A 17,909-nucleotide genomic window follows, 5' to 3' on the forward strand; every position below is an offset into this window, starting at 1 on the left:
AGATGGTAAACTTTACTCAATGGAGAAACCAAGGAATAAAGTATCTACAACATATAATCATAAGTGGACATTTTGTACCATTTAACACACTCACTGTTCAATATGGAATTACTCAACCAACTGGATCTGCAACTTCTCGCTAAGAAAATAGTTACTTACCGTATTTTCGCGACCATAAGGCGCAACTTTTTTTTTTTTTTTTTTTTTAAATGTGCCGGGCGCCTTTTGAAACGGTGCGCCGTGTCTATTACCTGAATTACGGTAATGTAAGGCCGGCCACCATGAGAACGGTAAAGGGAGAAGGGGGCGGGTGAAGCCCCCGTGAGTTGCGACGTGAATGAGACTCCACTGAGCTGTTTAATGCGGAAACAGATGATGAAAACTTTTAAGGATTTGCTTGATGTGTAAAATACAATCAAACTAAGTTTTGCTCCGCTCTATTTAAATAAGCACACTTGTGTGTGAGTGTTCTGCAGCGCGGTGATGCGCGCTGCTGCAGCCGACTTCCTGGTTCCCAAAGCGGGTCCGATGACCTGGTTCCCGGCCGTTTTACGAGCAGAGATTTCTGGGGTCTGTCTCAGGTCTGATCAGCTTCACCCTCCAAAATTTGCAGCCAAATCTGTCGGTTACAAACCCGGTACCGGATCCCGACATGCACGGGTGTTTTTCGCGGCGCGACACACACTTACTGGTTTATGTAGCGCTTGCCTGCTGCTCTGATGGACAGAAACCTATGGTGATTTTTAAAAGAAAAACTTTGCATAAGACGTTTCCAACCGGAGTCATTATAAGGGCGAATGAAAAGGGGGGGCTGGATGAAGGGATGATGATCAAGAAGCTGAGACAGGTCTGGAAATTCAGACTGGCGCAGCTGAATTAGCGGAGCTCCTGTACAACCCGGTACCGGCTCCCCGACAGCGCGTGTGTGTGAGCGGGTCCAGCGCGGCGGTCCCGGGTCCCGGTCCAGCGCGGGGGAGCAACGGGGAGCGGACCCGGTCCAGCGCGGGGGAGCAGACGGGGAGCGGACCCGGTCCAGCGCGGGGGAGCAACGGGGAGCGGACCCGGTCCAGCGCGGGGGAGCAGACGGGGAGCGGACCCGGTCCAGCGCGGGGGAGCAGACGGGGAGCGGACCCGGTCCAGCGCGGGGGAGCAGACGGGGAGCGGACCCGGTCCAGCGCGGGGGAGCAGACGGGGAGCGGACCCGGTCCAGCGCGGGGGAGCAGACGGGGAGCGGGACCCGGGACCGCCGCGGTCGGGATTTTTAAAAGAAAAGCGTTGCCTAAAGAGACTTTTCCAGCCAGAGTGAAATGAAAAGGGCTGGATGGATGAGGAGATGATCAGTGGCTGAGACAGGTTTATGTGCAGCAACCCGGTGGTTTTTTTAAATTCTTTAATGCAGAAACAGAATATGAACCTTTGAAGGGTTTGATTGATGTGAAAAGCGAAATAAAATATCAAACTAAGTTTTGCTTCCGCTGTATTTTTAGCGCGTGTGTGTTTTGCAGCGTGCGTGTGTGTTTTGCAGCGTGCGTGTGTGCAGCTCCGTCTCCGTAGACGGCGCCTTTTGGGTCGGTGCGCCGTATGTATGTTTTAAAACCAGAAATGACACACAAAACTGAGGGTGCGCCTTTCCACACAGTGCGCCATATGGTCGCGAAAATACGGTAATCTAAACACCCCAAAATTACTATCGAAACTCTACAGGTTAATCTCCAAAATAGATAATCTCTTCCGATTTCCAAATGGGCGGCTGACCTCTCTCTTAACAATAACCAAATCTCTTGGTCACAAATATGTTTAAATAATTTCCCTATGACCAAGAATCAAAACGTGCAATTTATACAGTACAAAGTTCTTTACAGAATACATTATACAGGAAAAAGAATGTTCCAGGGTTTTGCAACCTCTAATATCTGCTCGCAGTGTACAGAGAACACCCCTGATAATTATACACATGCTTTATGGTTTTGTGCATCGGTACGGAAGTTCTGGATGGAGATATGAGGATTTATCCACATGGCTCAATTACAGAATTCCAGTGTGCCCCACACTATGCATACTAGGTCACTTGGGAGACATCCACATGGAGTCTAACCGGGCTTACTTGGTTCTCCCTGCCTTATGTATCGCAAAGAAAACCATTCTAATGAACTGGAAACAAAAATCCAATATGTATTAATCAATTGAGGAATCTTCTGTTAAATCATATCAGTAATGAGATAATGTCTGCCTCCACTAAATATAATTTGGCAAAACTGCAGTCTCTCTGGTCCCCGATTATAGGCTGCATTACCTAGTGGGAGTGGAGTGGCCTAGTGGTTGGGGCTTTGGGCTCATGATCCGAACACCGGGACCGCCCGGTACATAAATATCTCCGCTGTTTCACATCATCATTTGCTGCATCGGCAGGACTTGGAGCTCTCCAGTCTTCCGGCGGCTCTGGTTGAACGGCCCGACAAACCATCTCTGATCGCGCTGTTTTCTTTACAGAGAACACAAGAAAAGCAGAGCAGTGATCTCCTCTCCATCCCGTGTTGCTGTCTATTTCATTTATCTTTACTCCACCAACTCTAAATATTGAATCACTTTTCTAATCGAACGGCGCGACGCAGCTCAAACAGCAGGTGTATCCGCCCTATAATCTGATTGGTTTGCGAGTAAATCGCCGTGTTAAAAAAAACGCATTTGTGAATCGAGTCACGTCAGGGGAGTCTCAAAAGTCACACGCAAATCCAGCGTGTGATAAATCAGGTTATATTTGTGTGTGCATCAAAAATACATTTGTGTATGTTGTCTTACGCTGGTGTGAATTGTTCTATGCATTTGTGAATTTTGTCCTTTGCATTTGTGGACAGCGTGTGCATTCAACACTATAATCCCGGACATTCTCATCTCACAACTGACCACCATCGGCCTGCCCCCTCTCACATGCACTTGGATAAAAAACTTTCTCACCAACCGTCCCCAGAATGTGAGACTCGGCCCCCACCTGTCCTCCACCCGCCTGCTGAGCACCGGCTCTCCACAGGGCTGTGTGCTGAGCCCCCTCCTGTACAGCCTCTACACCAATGACTGGAGTCCGACCCACAACAACAACCTGATAGTGAATTTTGCTGACGACACTACGGTGGTCGGACTCATCTCAAAGGGGGACGAGGCAGCCTACAGAGAGGAGGTCCTAAAGTTGAGAGCCTGGTGCTCAGGAACAACCTCACTCTGAACACCGGGAAAACCAAGGAGATCATCGTCAACTTCAGGAAACAACACCGACCCAGCCCCTCCTCGTCTCCGACAGCATCTCCTGGTCTTAGAACATCACCGCCATCACAAAAAAGGCTCAGCAGCGGCTGCACTTCCTGAGGGTCCTCAGGAGATACAAGCTGGACTCCAACCTGCTGCTGACCTTCTACCTCTCATCCATCCAGAGCCTGCTGACGTACTGTATTACAGTCTGGTATGGCAGCTGCACTGCTGCGGACAGGGATAGGCTCCAGAGGTGAAAGCAGCGCAGAGGATCATCGGCTGCCCTCTCCCCCCCCGACGGACATTTACACCTCCCGCTGCCTCAGCAGAGCCACTAACATCATTAAAGACAGCTCCAACCCCGGCTCCGACCTGTTTGACCTGCTGCCTTCAGGAAGACGCTACAGTGTCATCAGGTCAAAAACAAACAGACTCAAAAACAGTTTTTTCCCCAAAGCCATAATCACCCTGAACAACTTGTGAATTATCCTCTTTACTGTCTTTTTTAACTCTCCAATACTTCTCCCGGGTGCAATATTCCTACATATGTATATACTGTCATCTGTAAAAAAAAAAACACAAAAAAAACGATTCAAATGCACCTTAACCTTTTTTATATTACTTATATTTCTTATATTTCTTATTGCTTTATATTTCTTATTGTTTGCACTACTGCTTTTTGTCTTGCACTGGAGAGGTGATGCTGCTTCAAATCTCACAGTACCCAGGTACACTGACAATAAAGTATTCTGATTCTGATTTGGGAATTATGAGACTGTTCTAGCTACATACTTGAAACTGAAAAGGCTTTTGATAATGCAGCCAAGTTGATGTAAGTCATCTTCTCTGTTACAGAATCATAAAGGAAGACCCAAAAGATACTGCTGTGATCATTGCGAGCAAGTTTTCACCACTTCATCAAACCTGACGATCCATAAGAAAACTCACACGCGTGATAAGCCTTACAGGTGTGATCAGTGTGGAGCAGCTTTTGCCCAGCAAGGTCATTTGACGAGTCACCAACGTATTCACACTGGAGACAAGCCTTACAGATGTGATCAGTGTGGAGTGGCTTTTGCCCGGCAAAATGCTCTAACGAGTCACCAACGTATTCACACTGGAGACAAGCCCTACAGGTGTGATCAGTGTGGGGCGGCTTTTGCCCGGCAAAGTCACCTTACGACTCACCAACGTATTCATACTGGAGAAAAGCCTTACAGATGCGATCAGTGTGGAGTGGCTTTTGCCCGGCAAGATGCTCTAACGAGACATCAACGTATTCACACTGGATTCAAGCCTTACAGATGCGATCATTGTGGAAAGGCTTTTGCCGAGCAAGGTCATTTGACGACTCACCAACGTATTCACACTGGAGACAAGCCTTACAGATGTGATCAGTGTGGAGCGGCTTTTGCCCAGCAAGATGCCCTAACGAGACATCAACGTATTCACACTGGAGAAAAGCCTTACAGATGTGATCAGTGTGGAGCGGCTTTTGCCCGGCAAGGTGCTCTAACGAGACATCAACGTATTCACACTGGATTCAAGCCTTACAGATGCGATCATTGTGGAAAGGCTTTTGCCGAGCAAGGTCATTTGACGACTCACCAACGTATTCACACTGGAGAAAAGCCTTACAGATGTGATCAGTGTGGAGCGCCTTTTGCCCGGCAAGGTGCTCTAACGAGACATCAACGTATTCACACTGGATTCAAGCCTTACAGGTGTGATCAGTGTGGAGTGGCTTTTGCCCAGCAAGGTCATTTGACGAGACATCAACGTATTCACACTGGAGACAAGCCTTACAGGTGTGATCAGTGTGGAGCGGCTTTTGCCCGGCAAGGTGCTCTAACGAGTCATCAACATATTCACACTGGATAAAAAGTGTAAATTTTTGATCAGTGCTGATATCATTTATTTTGAGGCTTCAGTTAAAAAGCACCAATTTACTTTAGGTAATATAGTTTGAAAGAAATAATTCTGGTGGTTCGATTGTGGGAAAGATTTTGAATGTTTTTTTAAAAAAGCAGCAGATTCTTACAGCTGTAAGAGCTGTTCAGTTATAACCAGATTTAGAAAATGAAGTACAAGAATTCAATTCAAAAGTCTTTATTTTGAACATGATGGTAGTGTAAGTAACAGACATGTTCGAACATAGTTGAACAATGAATGCAACATATTTTTTTTTGAAGCAGCAGCAGTTTTAACATGTTCAAAAAGAAGTAAGAAGAAGTAAAAAAAAACTTCTCTTACCCCTTGAAGTCAATACCATGTTTTCACATCTTGTTATTAGATGTCAAAAGTCTTGATGTATTGAGAAGTTACACAAATTAATATTAACAATTTTACACAGTGTAAACATATTGTGATATGCATGAGTATACATTTGCGGATACCTGGGTGATCATTGCCATTTGCAGTTACATGTCCCCCTATATAAACACTATTTACTATGAGTTCCTGTATTCATCTATACATAAAAGCATACTTTATTTACCGTGTACAATCTTATTCATCACGGGCATTCTCACACAAATATTTCTAGATGCATGAAAGCATGCATATATATATATATATATATATATATATATATATATATATATATATATATATATATTATACATACAGTGGGGAGAACAAGTATTTGATACACTGCCGATTTTGCAGGTTTTCCCACTGAAAAGCATGTAGAAGTCTGTAATTTTTATCAAAAAAATCCAGAAAATCACATTGTATAATTTTTAAGTAATTAATTAGCATTTTATTGCATGACATAAGTATTTGATGCATCAGAAAAACAGAACTTAATATTTGGTACAGAAACCTTACAGCAATTACAGAGATCAGACGTTTCCTGTAGTTCTTGACCAGGTTTGCACACACTGCAGCAGGGATTTTGGCCCACTCCTCCATACAGATCTTCTCCAGATCCTTCAGGTTTGGGGGCTGTCACTGGGCAATACGGACTTTCAGCTCCCTCCAAAGATTTTCTATTGGGTTCAGGTCTGGAGACTGGCTAGGCCAGTCCAGGACCTTGAAATGCTTCTTACGGAGCCACTCCTTAGTTGCCCTGGCTGTGTGTTTCGGGTCGTTGTCATGCTGGAAGACCCAGCCACGACCCATCTTCAATGCTCTTACTGAGGGAAGGAGGTTGTTGGCCAAGATCTCGCGATACATGGCCCCATCCATCCTCCCCTCAATATGGTGCAGTCGTCCTGTCCCCTTTGCAGAAAAGCATCCCCAAAGAATGATGTTTCCACCTCCATGCTTCACGGTTGGGATGGTGTTCTTGGGGTTGTACTCATCCTTCTTCTTCCTCCAAACACGGCGAATGGAGTTTAGACCAAAAAGCTCTATTTAGACCCTCCAGGAATCCGCGATTCCGTGGTCGCGGAAATTTACGCGGATTTCACGGCTGTCCGTGGATTTACAGACCTTCCGTGGATTTCAATGTCTGGTGTTGTGCAACTCAGGTAGCTAAGCTGGTCAGTTATCGAAGGCTAATGATAATTCTATTAAAGAATTATTAATAATTAATAAAGTTGACTATTTATCAAATTGAATTACCAAAATGATAATAATTCTCGTAGTGGCACCACCCCGGGGCCTTAATCCAGGGAAAAATGATAACTAAACAGCAGAAAATCAGTCTCAGAAATTAAGGTTTATCCTGCAGAACAGTAAATCTTACTATCACTTACAGAATAACAATTGAAGGAGTGAGATCCGAACTCTGGCTCTGCTCAAACAATCAGTTTGTGACCAAATCTTGCATGAAATAACAACAACCACTCATTAAAAATCAATCAGAATTTTTTTACATACGGGTATCAAAGATGATAAACGCAACACCCCAAATAATTCTGATGGCACACTACGTTATTATAAAACCATTAACTAGAAAAACAACAATCAATAAAAATGAAATGAAAGTTAAATGCATGGAATGAAAAAAAAAAGAAATCAAGGCAATAATAAAGATGATACAGAACCTCTACAGTTCAAACATGGCTGCAGTGTTTAAAGAAGCCGGGGCTCCTGTTGTATTTAAAGATGGCGGAACCCTCTTTAAGCCACGTGCAAATCTAGACCGGATGTTACTCCCGGTGTTTTAAACGTGACTACGGCAGAAAACAGCGCTTTAAAACATGAATGACTAGCAGAAAGTGGTGACTACAAATTAATGACAACAGTCATGATGATAATGTAATCTCAGCTCTGAACACAGATTTAGCTCTGAAAACGCTCTTAAGTTACTGATAACCCAGGTCTCAAAACCTCACGCCTCCTCGGGTCTCCGGGTGCCGATCAGGGGTTCCTGCCGGGTCTCCCGCCTCTACCGCTCCTCCTCCCGACTCTGGAATCAAAAGAGGACGGTGGTGCAGCGTGAAGCAGCCGGCGTTCCCCCCCGGTCCGGAGGCTATCACGTCGTCTCGGGTGCGCGCGGGGCCGGTCCACTTCTGGGACGTGCGGGTTACCGTCGGGCTGGTGAGCGCGTGGCCCCCGGACGGGGCGGCGGGATGCGTCTCGGTCTGCGCGGGGCAGGCTGGCCACAGGTCCTTTCAGGTGAACTCAAGAGCAGAGAGAGAAGTTAGGAAAGAGGAACGGGTCTCACCCTGGATCGGGGCCGAGCTTCGAAGCGGCTCTTCCCCCCTTTCCAGCTCCCAGGGACCGGGGACACGTGAAGTGGGAGTCGGAGCTCCGGATGAAAAGTTGAGACCAAGAGTCAACGGGAGCCGGAGCTCCGCAGGCCCGGTCCTTTGCGGGCCTTCCGCCTCCCCCCAGCCGGGGGGGGGGGAAGGGAGATGGGATCCTTGGCCCGCAGCCAAAGATCCAGCTGCTCAGGAAGAGAGGTTGATCGAAAAAGAGGGAAAAAGGGAGCAGCTGCAGAGTTTTGATCCTACGCGCGCTGCGGTGACGTCATCGATGCCTCGCTCGGGATTGGGTGTGTGTCGCTCTCAGGCGCCGCCCCATCCCGCAAGGCATGCTGGGATTGTAGTTCATGGCACAGCGGCCATTCTAGGAGGCACATTAAAGCGGGTTTCAGGCAAAGGGGGGTTGCTGGTATTTATAGCTTTTCGGTCTGTTCAAAGAGGCAGTACCCCCCTCTGAGGCCTGGTTTTCGGGCTCCGCTGCATCCGGCTTTGATCTGGCCATGCAGCGGGGGTCGTAAACGGACTATCTCGATCCAGGCCGAGATAACCAGAAGTTAGCAGCAGGGGGTCATAAACTCTGACTTCAGGAAGAAGGGCCAAAGTCTGGCTTTACTGGTCTTCATAATCCTGAAATTGTTCACATACATTTATAAGTTCAGAGTTCACATGGGCATATGGGCGACGCCCAACACTGGTGCAGAAAAATCACTTTTACTGGGGTTAATATTTCCCGCGATAATTGCATATGTCCGCGCTGAATATGCGAATTATGCGGGGCTCACTTGATTTCACCGCATCATCGCCGCACATTTTCGCATAAAGTTTGGAAAAAGGGGGAAGTGTTGTGAGTGACATGTCGGGACGCCCGGTCGCGACGTGCGGGACCCGCCCGGGGACCTCTGCACCCCTCGCATAAACCGCCACCCCCCAAACAGCAGCTCTCACCCACGGGGGTGAGAGGAAAAAGAGAGTGCCGTCTCCGCCGAGCCCCCCGCTTGCGCGGTGGGCGCGGCTGCCGGGGGACTCAGGATCCGCGCTGACCACGTACCACTGCGCCTGCGAGGGCCGGCGGAGGCGGACGCACGCTTCCATCCACTTGGGGGATCTTGGCGGCGGCCGCGTGGGGTGACGGAGCTCTGTCTCGTCCCCCGGTGCGCCCGGCAATCACCCGAGCACTGAGCCGCGGGCTGGAGGGAGAGAGACGGCCGGCCCCCGGGCTGCGACCGCCCCTCTCCTCTCCACCCTCGCTCTCCTTTTTTTTCTCCTACGACTTCAGATCAGACGAGACAACCCGCTGAATTTAAGAGGGAAGAGCTCAGCGCCGAATCCGCAACTTCCTGCATATTTCGCATATTCCACGACTTCCCGCATATTCCGCAATTTCACCGCATAAAAGCACATAAAAAACCCGCACATTTAATCGCATAATCAATGATTTTAGCCCGCAGAATCAAGGATTTTTGCCCGCGTTTTTCTGGAGGGTCTATCTATTTTAGTCTCATCAGACCACATGACCTTCCCCCATTCCTCCTCTGGATCATCCAGATGGCCATTGGCAAACTTCAGACGGGCCTTGACATGCACTGGCTTGAGCAAGGGGACCTTGCGTGCGCTGCAGGATTTTAATCCATGACGGCGTAGTATGTTACTAATGGTTTTCTTTGAGACTGTGGTCCCAGCTCTCTTCAGGTCATTGACCAGGTCCTGCTGTGTAGTTCTGGGCTGATCCCTCACCTTCCTCATGATCATTGATGCCCCACCAGGTGAGATTTTGCATGGAGCCCCAGACCGAGGGAGATTGACCGTCATCTTGAACTTCTTCCATTTTCTAATAATTGTGCCAACAGTTGTTGCCTTCTCACCAAGCTGCTTGCCTATTGTCCTGTAGCCCATCCCAGCCTTGTGCAGGTCTACTATTTTATCCCTGATGTCCTTACACAGTTCTCTGGTCTTGGCCATTGTGGAGAGGTTGGAGTTTGTTTGATTGAGTGTGTGGACAGGTGTCTTTTATACAGGTAACGAGTTCAAACAGGTGCAGTTAATACAGGTAATGAGTGGAGAACAGGAGGGCTTCTTAAAGAAGAACTAACAGGTCTGTGAGAGCCGGAAGTCTTACTGGTTGACAGGTCATGAAATACTTATGTCATGCAATAAAATGCAAATTAATTACTTAAAAATCATACAATGTGATTTTCTGGATTTTTTTTTTAGATTCTGTCACTCACAGTTGAAGAGTACCTATGATAAAAATTACAGACTTCTACATGCTTTTCAAGTGGGAAAACCTGCAAAATCGGCAGTGTATCAAATACTTGTTCTCCCCACCGTACATGTTTCTGCCCAGTTTTGAACAGGGCCCTTTCGCGTGTTAGGAGAACGTGATAACCACTACACTACGGACACTGCCATGCGCTGAAATCACTGGGCCAAGAGACTCTGATTGCTAAAATGCCCACAGCAAGATGGATACTGCAGGTTTTCTCCTGCATGCTCTGAGAGGCTCATGCTGAGGGACATATTTTATCTCTTGCTTCTCTCTGAACTACGGAAACTGACATTCTTTGAAATCAGTGTGCAAAATTTAAAATTCCATGCAAATAATCTCTGGTTGCCACATTTTCCCGACAGCAAGATGGATGCTGCAGGTTTTCAACTGCCTGCTTTGAAAGACTCATGTTGCGGGACATACCGTGGGGCAAAAAAGTATTTAGTCAGCCACCAATTGTGCAAGTTCTCCCACTTAAAAAGATGAGAGGCCTTCAACTATGAGACACAGAATGGGGGGAAAGAATCCAAGAAATCACATTGTAGAATTTTTACTGAATGAATTGATAAATTCCTGGGTAAAACAAGTATTTGTTCACCTACAAACATGCAGGATTTCTGCCTTTCAGAGACCGGTAACTTCTTCTTTAAGAGGCTCCTTAGTCCTCCACTAGTTACCTGAATTCATGGCACCTGCTTTTACTGGTTATCAGTATTGATAACCAGTAACAAATGTATTGAGAGGAACTTTTGTTATTGATCAAATACTTATTTTAAACTATAAATTGAAAATACATTCTTTAAAAATCAGCCAATGTGATTTTCTGAATTTTTTTTTTGTTCATTTTGTCTCTCATGGTTGAGATATACCTGTGATGAAAATTACAGATATATCGGTAACCCTTTCTTTTACAGTACAGTAATAACCAGGTAATACCATGGTAATTAAACTGTAATTACCTAGTAGTACCTTCTATTTACAAGGTAATTACATGGTAACTACCGGGTAATTTACCCAGTAAGTACTAGGTAATTATTACGTATTTTCTTGTACCATGTAATTATGTGTATTTACTATGTAATTACATGGTAAATACCTGGTTGTTTAAACTAAACATTACTAGGTAATAACAAAGACATTAGATGGGAACTATGAGGGAAATTACAGGTATTTACTAGGTTAATATTGGTAACTACCAGTCAATTTACCATGTAATTACTCTGAAATTACATGGATTATTTCTAAGTAAGTACCAGGTAATTACTAAGTATTTTTCTGCAAACTACCAGGAAATTATAACCTATATTTGAGGTAGTTACCAGCTAATTACACTTCAATGACCATGTAGTTACCTTGTATTTACTATACATTTCATGGATAACTACCGGGTATTTACCCATTCATTATTGATTCATGGATTATCAATGGCATCCCGTACCTCCCTGTACCGGATGCCTCCTGGACGCCTCCCTAGGGAGGAGTTCCAGGCATGTCCCTCCTCCCTAGGGAGGTGTTCCAGGCATGTCCCTCCTCCCTAGGGAGGTGTTCCAGGCATGTACCACTGGGAGGAGACCCCGGGGAAGACCCAGGACACGCTGGAGAGATTATGTCTCTCGGCTGGCCTGGGAACGCCTCGGACTCCCCTGGAAGAGCTGGAGGAAGAGCTGGAGGAAGTGCTGGAGGAAGTGTCTGGGGTGAAGGAAGTCATATACCCCCTCACACACCACCACCACCTTGTAACAATTATGCCAAAACAGGTGATCTGTCAAAGACTTTTTTTTCTTCAAAAGGATAAAGAAAAGAATACAAAGTTCTGTATAAAAAAACATATTGTACAGTGTAAAACGTATTGCATAGTGTAAAACATAAAACTAGACACAGTGTTGAAAATATAGGCACAATCAGTCAATCAATGCAACAAATAAAACAACACAGTGCATTCAATAACGATATAACAGCATATTTAGATCACAAACTGGCATGTCAAGGACCCCAGTAATATCTGCATTTGCCCATCAGTAAGTTTAAGTAAGTTTTTCAGCAACTAGCACAACACTGATCCTAACCCTAATCCCCGCTCGCCAGTGCGCCCCCCCAAAATGTTTTATCACCAGCCGTTACTGCATACACATACCTAGATATATACGAAAAAGGAAAATGAACCATGAAGGCCGGTTAGCTCAGAAGGTCAGAGCGTGGTGCTAATAACGCCAAGGTCATGGGTTCGATCCCCATACTGGCCAAACTGGTTACCAGTTAAACTCTGGGGATCTTACAAAGTTTCAGATTTTAAAAATCGTATGTTTCATTGTTAACTTTATGTGGACCAAGAATTATTCAGGTCTGCAGGATCACCTGCCTTGAAGAAAGGAGGAAATAAAGATGACTTTTAAACATAAGGAATTTACTATGTTTATAAAGCAAGGGGAAGTTTATTTGTAATAGACATTGTATATTTTATGTATATTTACCATTGTGTGCTTCTCCTGTTGCGAAACTAATCGCCCCCTTGGGGACAAATAAAGTAATTGATTGATTGATTGATTCCATGTACAATTGCTTTACATTAAAACATTTGAAAAATGAGGATAGAAATATGTGTCAGTGATAAAGAATTATCATCCAACAATAAAAAAGGCTCTAAATGCTCTGGTTCTCCAGGTTCTCTGACAGGTTGTTGTGGCCAAGTGGTAAAGGCGTTCGAATGCCTTATATTTGTAAAAATATGAAGAAAAGAAGAAACTAAATATTCAGACTATAACTTGAGTAGCTCAGCTGGTAGAGCATCAGACTTTTAATCTGAGGGTCCAGGTTTCAAGTCCCTGTTCAGGTGGATAAACTGCTGACCACAATTTCTAACTGTTAAGAAACAACCGGATTATTTTCAATGTCCATCTCAAGCTATTAAATAAAACACAAAGGGTGAAATACAGAGACAAAGCTCTCTTGCAAGACCTCGGTAGTTCGGATTCAGAGCATCACACTCTTAATCCATGGGACCTGTATTTTTCCAAACAATAACTGTGCCCAACTCTGCCCAAACTTGACAAACTGCTCGATCGATTGTAGAAGGATGCAAAGGACAACTCAAATCTTCTTACTGCTAAGTTTTTATTTTCTTGAAGATGGGTTTAGTTTGATGGTTTAAATGGGGATAATCAAATAATGGAATGGGATAAAGAAGAGTAGTAGTAGGTTGATAACCTTTAAGATAAACAGAAAAGACATTAATTAGACTCAATTTAAACAACAATCAGTAAGCATTTTTCCTTTAAGATTTCTAAATAATATGTCACTCAGTGTTACTCAAACATTTAAATTAACTTCTCAAAGTTAATTTCTTAACTTAATAGTTTCTCAAATGATCAATATTAACTAAACATAAAGTAACATCATGTTTGACTACTTTCAATAATCTATACATGCTTAAATTAACATAAACAAATTAAGTCAACTTAAATTGCATTGGATTTACTAAACTAAAAAACCCAATCACATCCACATTCAAACTGGTTCTTTCTACCAGTTGCGTCTTTCAATGGATCAGGTGTGTGGTCAGGAGTTGTTACCAGGAGAGAGATGGAGCTAACTGAGACCAGACCAAACATTTCCTGCCATGCCTTCCTGTGCACAGGTGAACATGGCCCCAATTAGTGACTTCCTGGGAGCAGCAGTACTGTGTGTGGTCGCCCTCTGCTGGTTTGGAGTATGAAACTTGGTATTTGACACAACAATAACGGAACAATGTTAATGGCAGCAAAGTGGGACTTGTTCACTCTAAGCCACATGTAGATGATATCAGTGCCAGGACTGAGTGTGTGAGTGACTACATCACCTTCTGTGTGGAAAACATCATCTCCACCACAACACAAAGGTGTTTACCCGACAATAAACCCTGGATCACCAGTGACCTGAAGGAAATCCTCAAACAGAAGAAAAGAGCCTTCAGGGAGGGAGACAGAAGATTATTGAGGTCAGGACAAAAACTAGTGAAAGTCCAGACTAAAGATAAGGAGGAGGAAGCCGGAGAACAAGCTGCAGCAGAACAATGTGAGAGATGTGTGATCAGGGATGAAGAAGAACAGGCTTCAGGCAGAAGGAGAACCAGATAGATGGAGGTCTCATCTTCCAGCTCATTCATGGTTTTTCTACTGCTCCATCATCGTCTCCTCCGGCACCAGGAGATGCTGGACCCGTCCACCTCCCACCTGTCTGTCTCTAGCATTCTCCTGCTACTTCACCGCATGTTTAGCTGAAACCCAGCTGCTATCTCCACTCCAAGCTAAAGAGAAACATCTTTTATCTGATTATGATCAGAGTATTGTTGTCCATGTAGACATAGGTGTCGACTGTTAGAACTCATGTTCATAATGACTGCTGAGTTTCCCCCAAAAAGAGAGAACTTCACTCTTAACTCCCTCTCATGTTTGCTGCATGGGCTGGAATTGAACGGAGGTCAACTGCTAGCAGATATGCTGACCACTAAACCACCAACGCTGCAGGAGACGTCACAGTTTACCAGCCACATGAGCAGGTGAGCAGTCATGATGTCAGGAAAGTAACTGTTTGTTGATGCTTTCTTCAAAATCCCAAGCTACTTACCTCCATTTGTCCTTCACCTTATACAACAACTTCTACATTAACGGTTGCATGTTTGCATGTATATTCAGTTAGACACGTGTTGTATGTCATCCATTGCTTTACAACATCCTCTTAGAAAGAGACCATAGACTTGGAGAGGTTTGATAATGACAACTGTCATTGACATTTGAATGAACAGCTCTCTCTTCGTACCTACTCCTGACTGGATTACAGCTTTCTCAAGAACCCTGGCAGTGACGGTCAGCCAACGACTGTTCCCTTATGAGCAACAATTATCATCTCAATATGAATGAGGCCTGTTAAAATGTCAGGAGAGTTCAGTCTGCTTTTACTGCTTAGGAAATGTTAGAAGAAGCACTTGCTACACTGAGAAACATTGTAAGTGTTTGTGTTGACAGTTTCCTCCCAAACAGAGGAGAAGGTGAAGACTTTATCCAACCATGTGGAAAACACAGAAATTAGATACATTTTTCCACAAAGCCTGTGGTTTTTATCATTACAGGAGTGATATACTTAATTGTTAGTTTAAAGGCTCTGCTGGGATTTGAACCCAGGATCTCCTGTTTACAAGACAGGTGCTTTGACCAACTAAGCCACAGAACCTCCAACGATGTCTTCAGCTTGTTATACAAACCCTGTTGACACAAAAGTTGTTCCTCTGGAGCAGCTTGATTCCACCTCACTGGGATATATTTAGTTCACAAACCTGTTCCACTACTGTCCTGGCTTCATGTGAAGTAACAGAGCGATGAAGGAGGTGAAACAACGCTTTTATAGTTACCATATATGGTTACCTGCCCTGAAATGGGTTCAGTTAAAGCAGGTCTTGTGTGTTCCAGCACCCACTGACTCTTTGCACTATTCTGCACAACGGTACGTGATATCATTGCACTGGACTTTTTGCCAACTACCTCCTCACACTGCTGTAAATACTTCCACTCTCATGTAAATACTGCAATCACCCATGTATACACTATAATTGAAATCTGTGTAAATCATATGGTCACATCTCATCTGTTCATAATGTATATTATCATTCATTCATGTCTGACCTGCACCTTATAACAATATTTATTCATCTGCACTATGTACATACACACACACATATATATATATATATATATATATATATATATATATATATATATATATATATATATATATATATATATATATGTGTGTGTGTGTATATATATATGTATATACTGTGCATTGTGTTTATTTCACTGCATAAGCACGTCTGGTTGGATGCTAACTGCATTTCGTTGCCCTGTACTTTTGACATGTGCAATGACAATAAAGTTGAATCTAATCTAATCTAATTTGGGTACACAAACTATCATTTTACAGTTTCTAACTATAAAGTAGTAAAACCCACTTTTATACACCAATATATGTTCCCCCATACTACGACCTGAACAACTCAGCCATCATACCAGAAATGCCCTTCATAGCAGATCCTCACAGAAATGACTTGATGGAACATCCATCCTTTCTCTATAACCACTATATTCTGAAGAAAGAAAGAACCCGTGTTTTAGTGGTAAACATTCTGGCCAGTATGGGGATTGAACCCATGACCTTGGCATTATTTGCACCACGCTCTGACCTTCTGAGCTAACCGGCCTTCATGGTGAGGGTTTCTTTTTCGTATGTATGCATGTATATGTTTGATCCATCCTGGTTTACAACATCTTGAGTTACATGCACAGTCTCCCGAACCAAGTAGAGACTTTTTTAAGTGAGGTCAAACTTGGGAAGTAACTGACTGTCAGACACACCACGTAAAGAAATACACATTTGGTCAAAAAGAATTGCAGGAGTACCCCACCTTGTGGCACGAGTGAAGAACAGCAAAGCATTAAAGTCATAGAAGTGACTAAAAGGAGAAGAACCAGACACTACCTCCCTCTCAAGCAGTCCACATCTCTTAGAAGAACTTTATGTGTGAATTAACTTTGGTTTAGAAAACTTCAATGTGATTTTCTTCCTTTATTAAGCTACATGTCATTTAACCATTTTACCACCACAGTTGAACTATGAATGAATGAAACATCTCTAATCTTTCTCTCCTCCAAAGACAGATGAGTTTAGAGGCTCTGCTGGGATTTGAACCCAGGATCTCCTGTTTACTAGACAGGTGCTTTGACCAACTAAGCCACAGGGCCTCTGTAAACTCTCAGTTACCTCGTCTCGTTTTGGAACACGTCTCTCCAGAACCTCATTTGGATGTTTCAGCATCTTCTGCTGCAAGGCCAGATTGGCTTCCAGCACCTGGCGTCTCATGTACAAAGAGTGCATGGATTTAATTGTGAATCCTTGCATTGAATAAAATTAAATCATGATCCAGTCTTCATCCTGGACCAGCAGAGTGGTCCCTAAAGACTCCGTACTGCATCCTGCCATCAGCAGTGTCCTCTAACAGAGCCAAGCCTGACAGTGTGATTTGCGGTATACATTGTTTTGCACCAACCTTTAGTTTTATGTTCAGACCATGTGGTTAATTGTGAAATTGTTGCATTTCAACTCCTGTGTAACTTATTTGGTGATGTGGGGACTGTCGTGCCCTTCATGTGTGGTAGTGAACTTGTTGTTGAAGTCACTTTTCCTCATATGTTGGACTTCACTGCATCCCCAGTGAGTGTCGCCATAAGACAAAACCTCAGAAATGTGCATAAGCCAGAATTAATGTGTGCGTGAAGGACCAAAACTTTTCACGTTGAATCACTTTTTGAACATCCAACCGTAAGCGTAGAAAGTGGCGCACGTACACTCTTTGTACATGAGGCCCCTGATGGATGAGTTTTAAATCAGTTTTGTCTGAGGTTAAGACATCCAAGATTTAACAAACCTTTTTTTCCCCATTCAAATATTAATCGTTGTTGGCAGGATTTGAACCTGCGCGGGGAATCCCCAATGGATTTCGAGTCCATCGCCTTAACCACTCGGCCACAACAACCACTCCTATATGTGTGAATCTGCAGAATCAAACAATTTAGAGACTTTTTAAAACTGGATGATTTTACTTTATCACTGACACATATTTTTATCTTCATTTTTTTAAATGTTGCTATTAAATCACTTTAAATTGTACATGAAATGTGGTATACAAATAAACTTGCCTTGTGTCTCCTGATAAACAA

At 44.0% G+C, this 17,909-nt stretch overlaps 1 protein-coding gene and 6 non-coding genes across 7 annotated transcripts in view; 2 read left to right on the forward strand and 5 right to left on the reverse strand.

Moving 5' to 3' along the window:
* LOC133460955 (zinc finger protein 665-like) overlaps positions 1-17,909 on the reverse strand; it is a 210,970-nt gene that overhangs the window by 116,386 nt on the left and 76,675 nt on the right. The gene's annotated exons all lie outside the window — the stretch shown is intronic.
* Positions 12,334-12,407, forward strand: trnai-aau (transfer RNA isoleucine (anticodon AAU)). The gene has a single exon. It is a non-coding gene; the product is annotated as a tRNA-Ile (tRNA).
* On the forward strand, positions 12,925-12,997 carry trnak-uuu (transfer RNA lysine (anticodon UUU)). Its single transcript has one exon. It is a non-coding gene; the product is annotated as a tRNA-Lys (tRNA).
* Positions 15,296-15,369, reverse strand: trnat-ugu (transfer RNA threonine (anticodon UGU)). The gene has a single exon. It is a non-coding gene; the product is annotated as a tRNA-Thr (tRNA).
* trnai-aau (transfer RNA isoleucine (anticodon AAU)) lies at positions 16,320-16,393 on the reverse strand. Its single transcript has one exon. It is a non-coding gene; the product is annotated as a tRNA-Ile (tRNA).
* On the reverse strand, positions 16,861-16,934 carry trnat-agu (transfer RNA threonine (anticodon AGU)). The gene has a single exon. It is a non-coding gene; the product is annotated as a tRNA-Thr (tRNA).
* Positions 17,644-17,725, reverse strand: trnas-cga (transfer RNA serine (anticodon CGA)). Its single transcript has one exon. It is a non-coding gene; the product is annotated as a tRNA-Ser (tRNA).

The sequence above is a fragment of the Cololabis saira genome, chromosome 15, assembly GCF_033807715.1.
Source record: "Cololabis saira isolate AMF1-May2022 chromosome 15, fColSai1.1, whole genome shotgun sequence".
Classification (NCBI taxonomy): domain Eukaryota; kingdom Metazoa; phylum Chordata; class Actinopteri; order Beloniformes; family Belonidae; genus Cololabis; species Cololabis saira.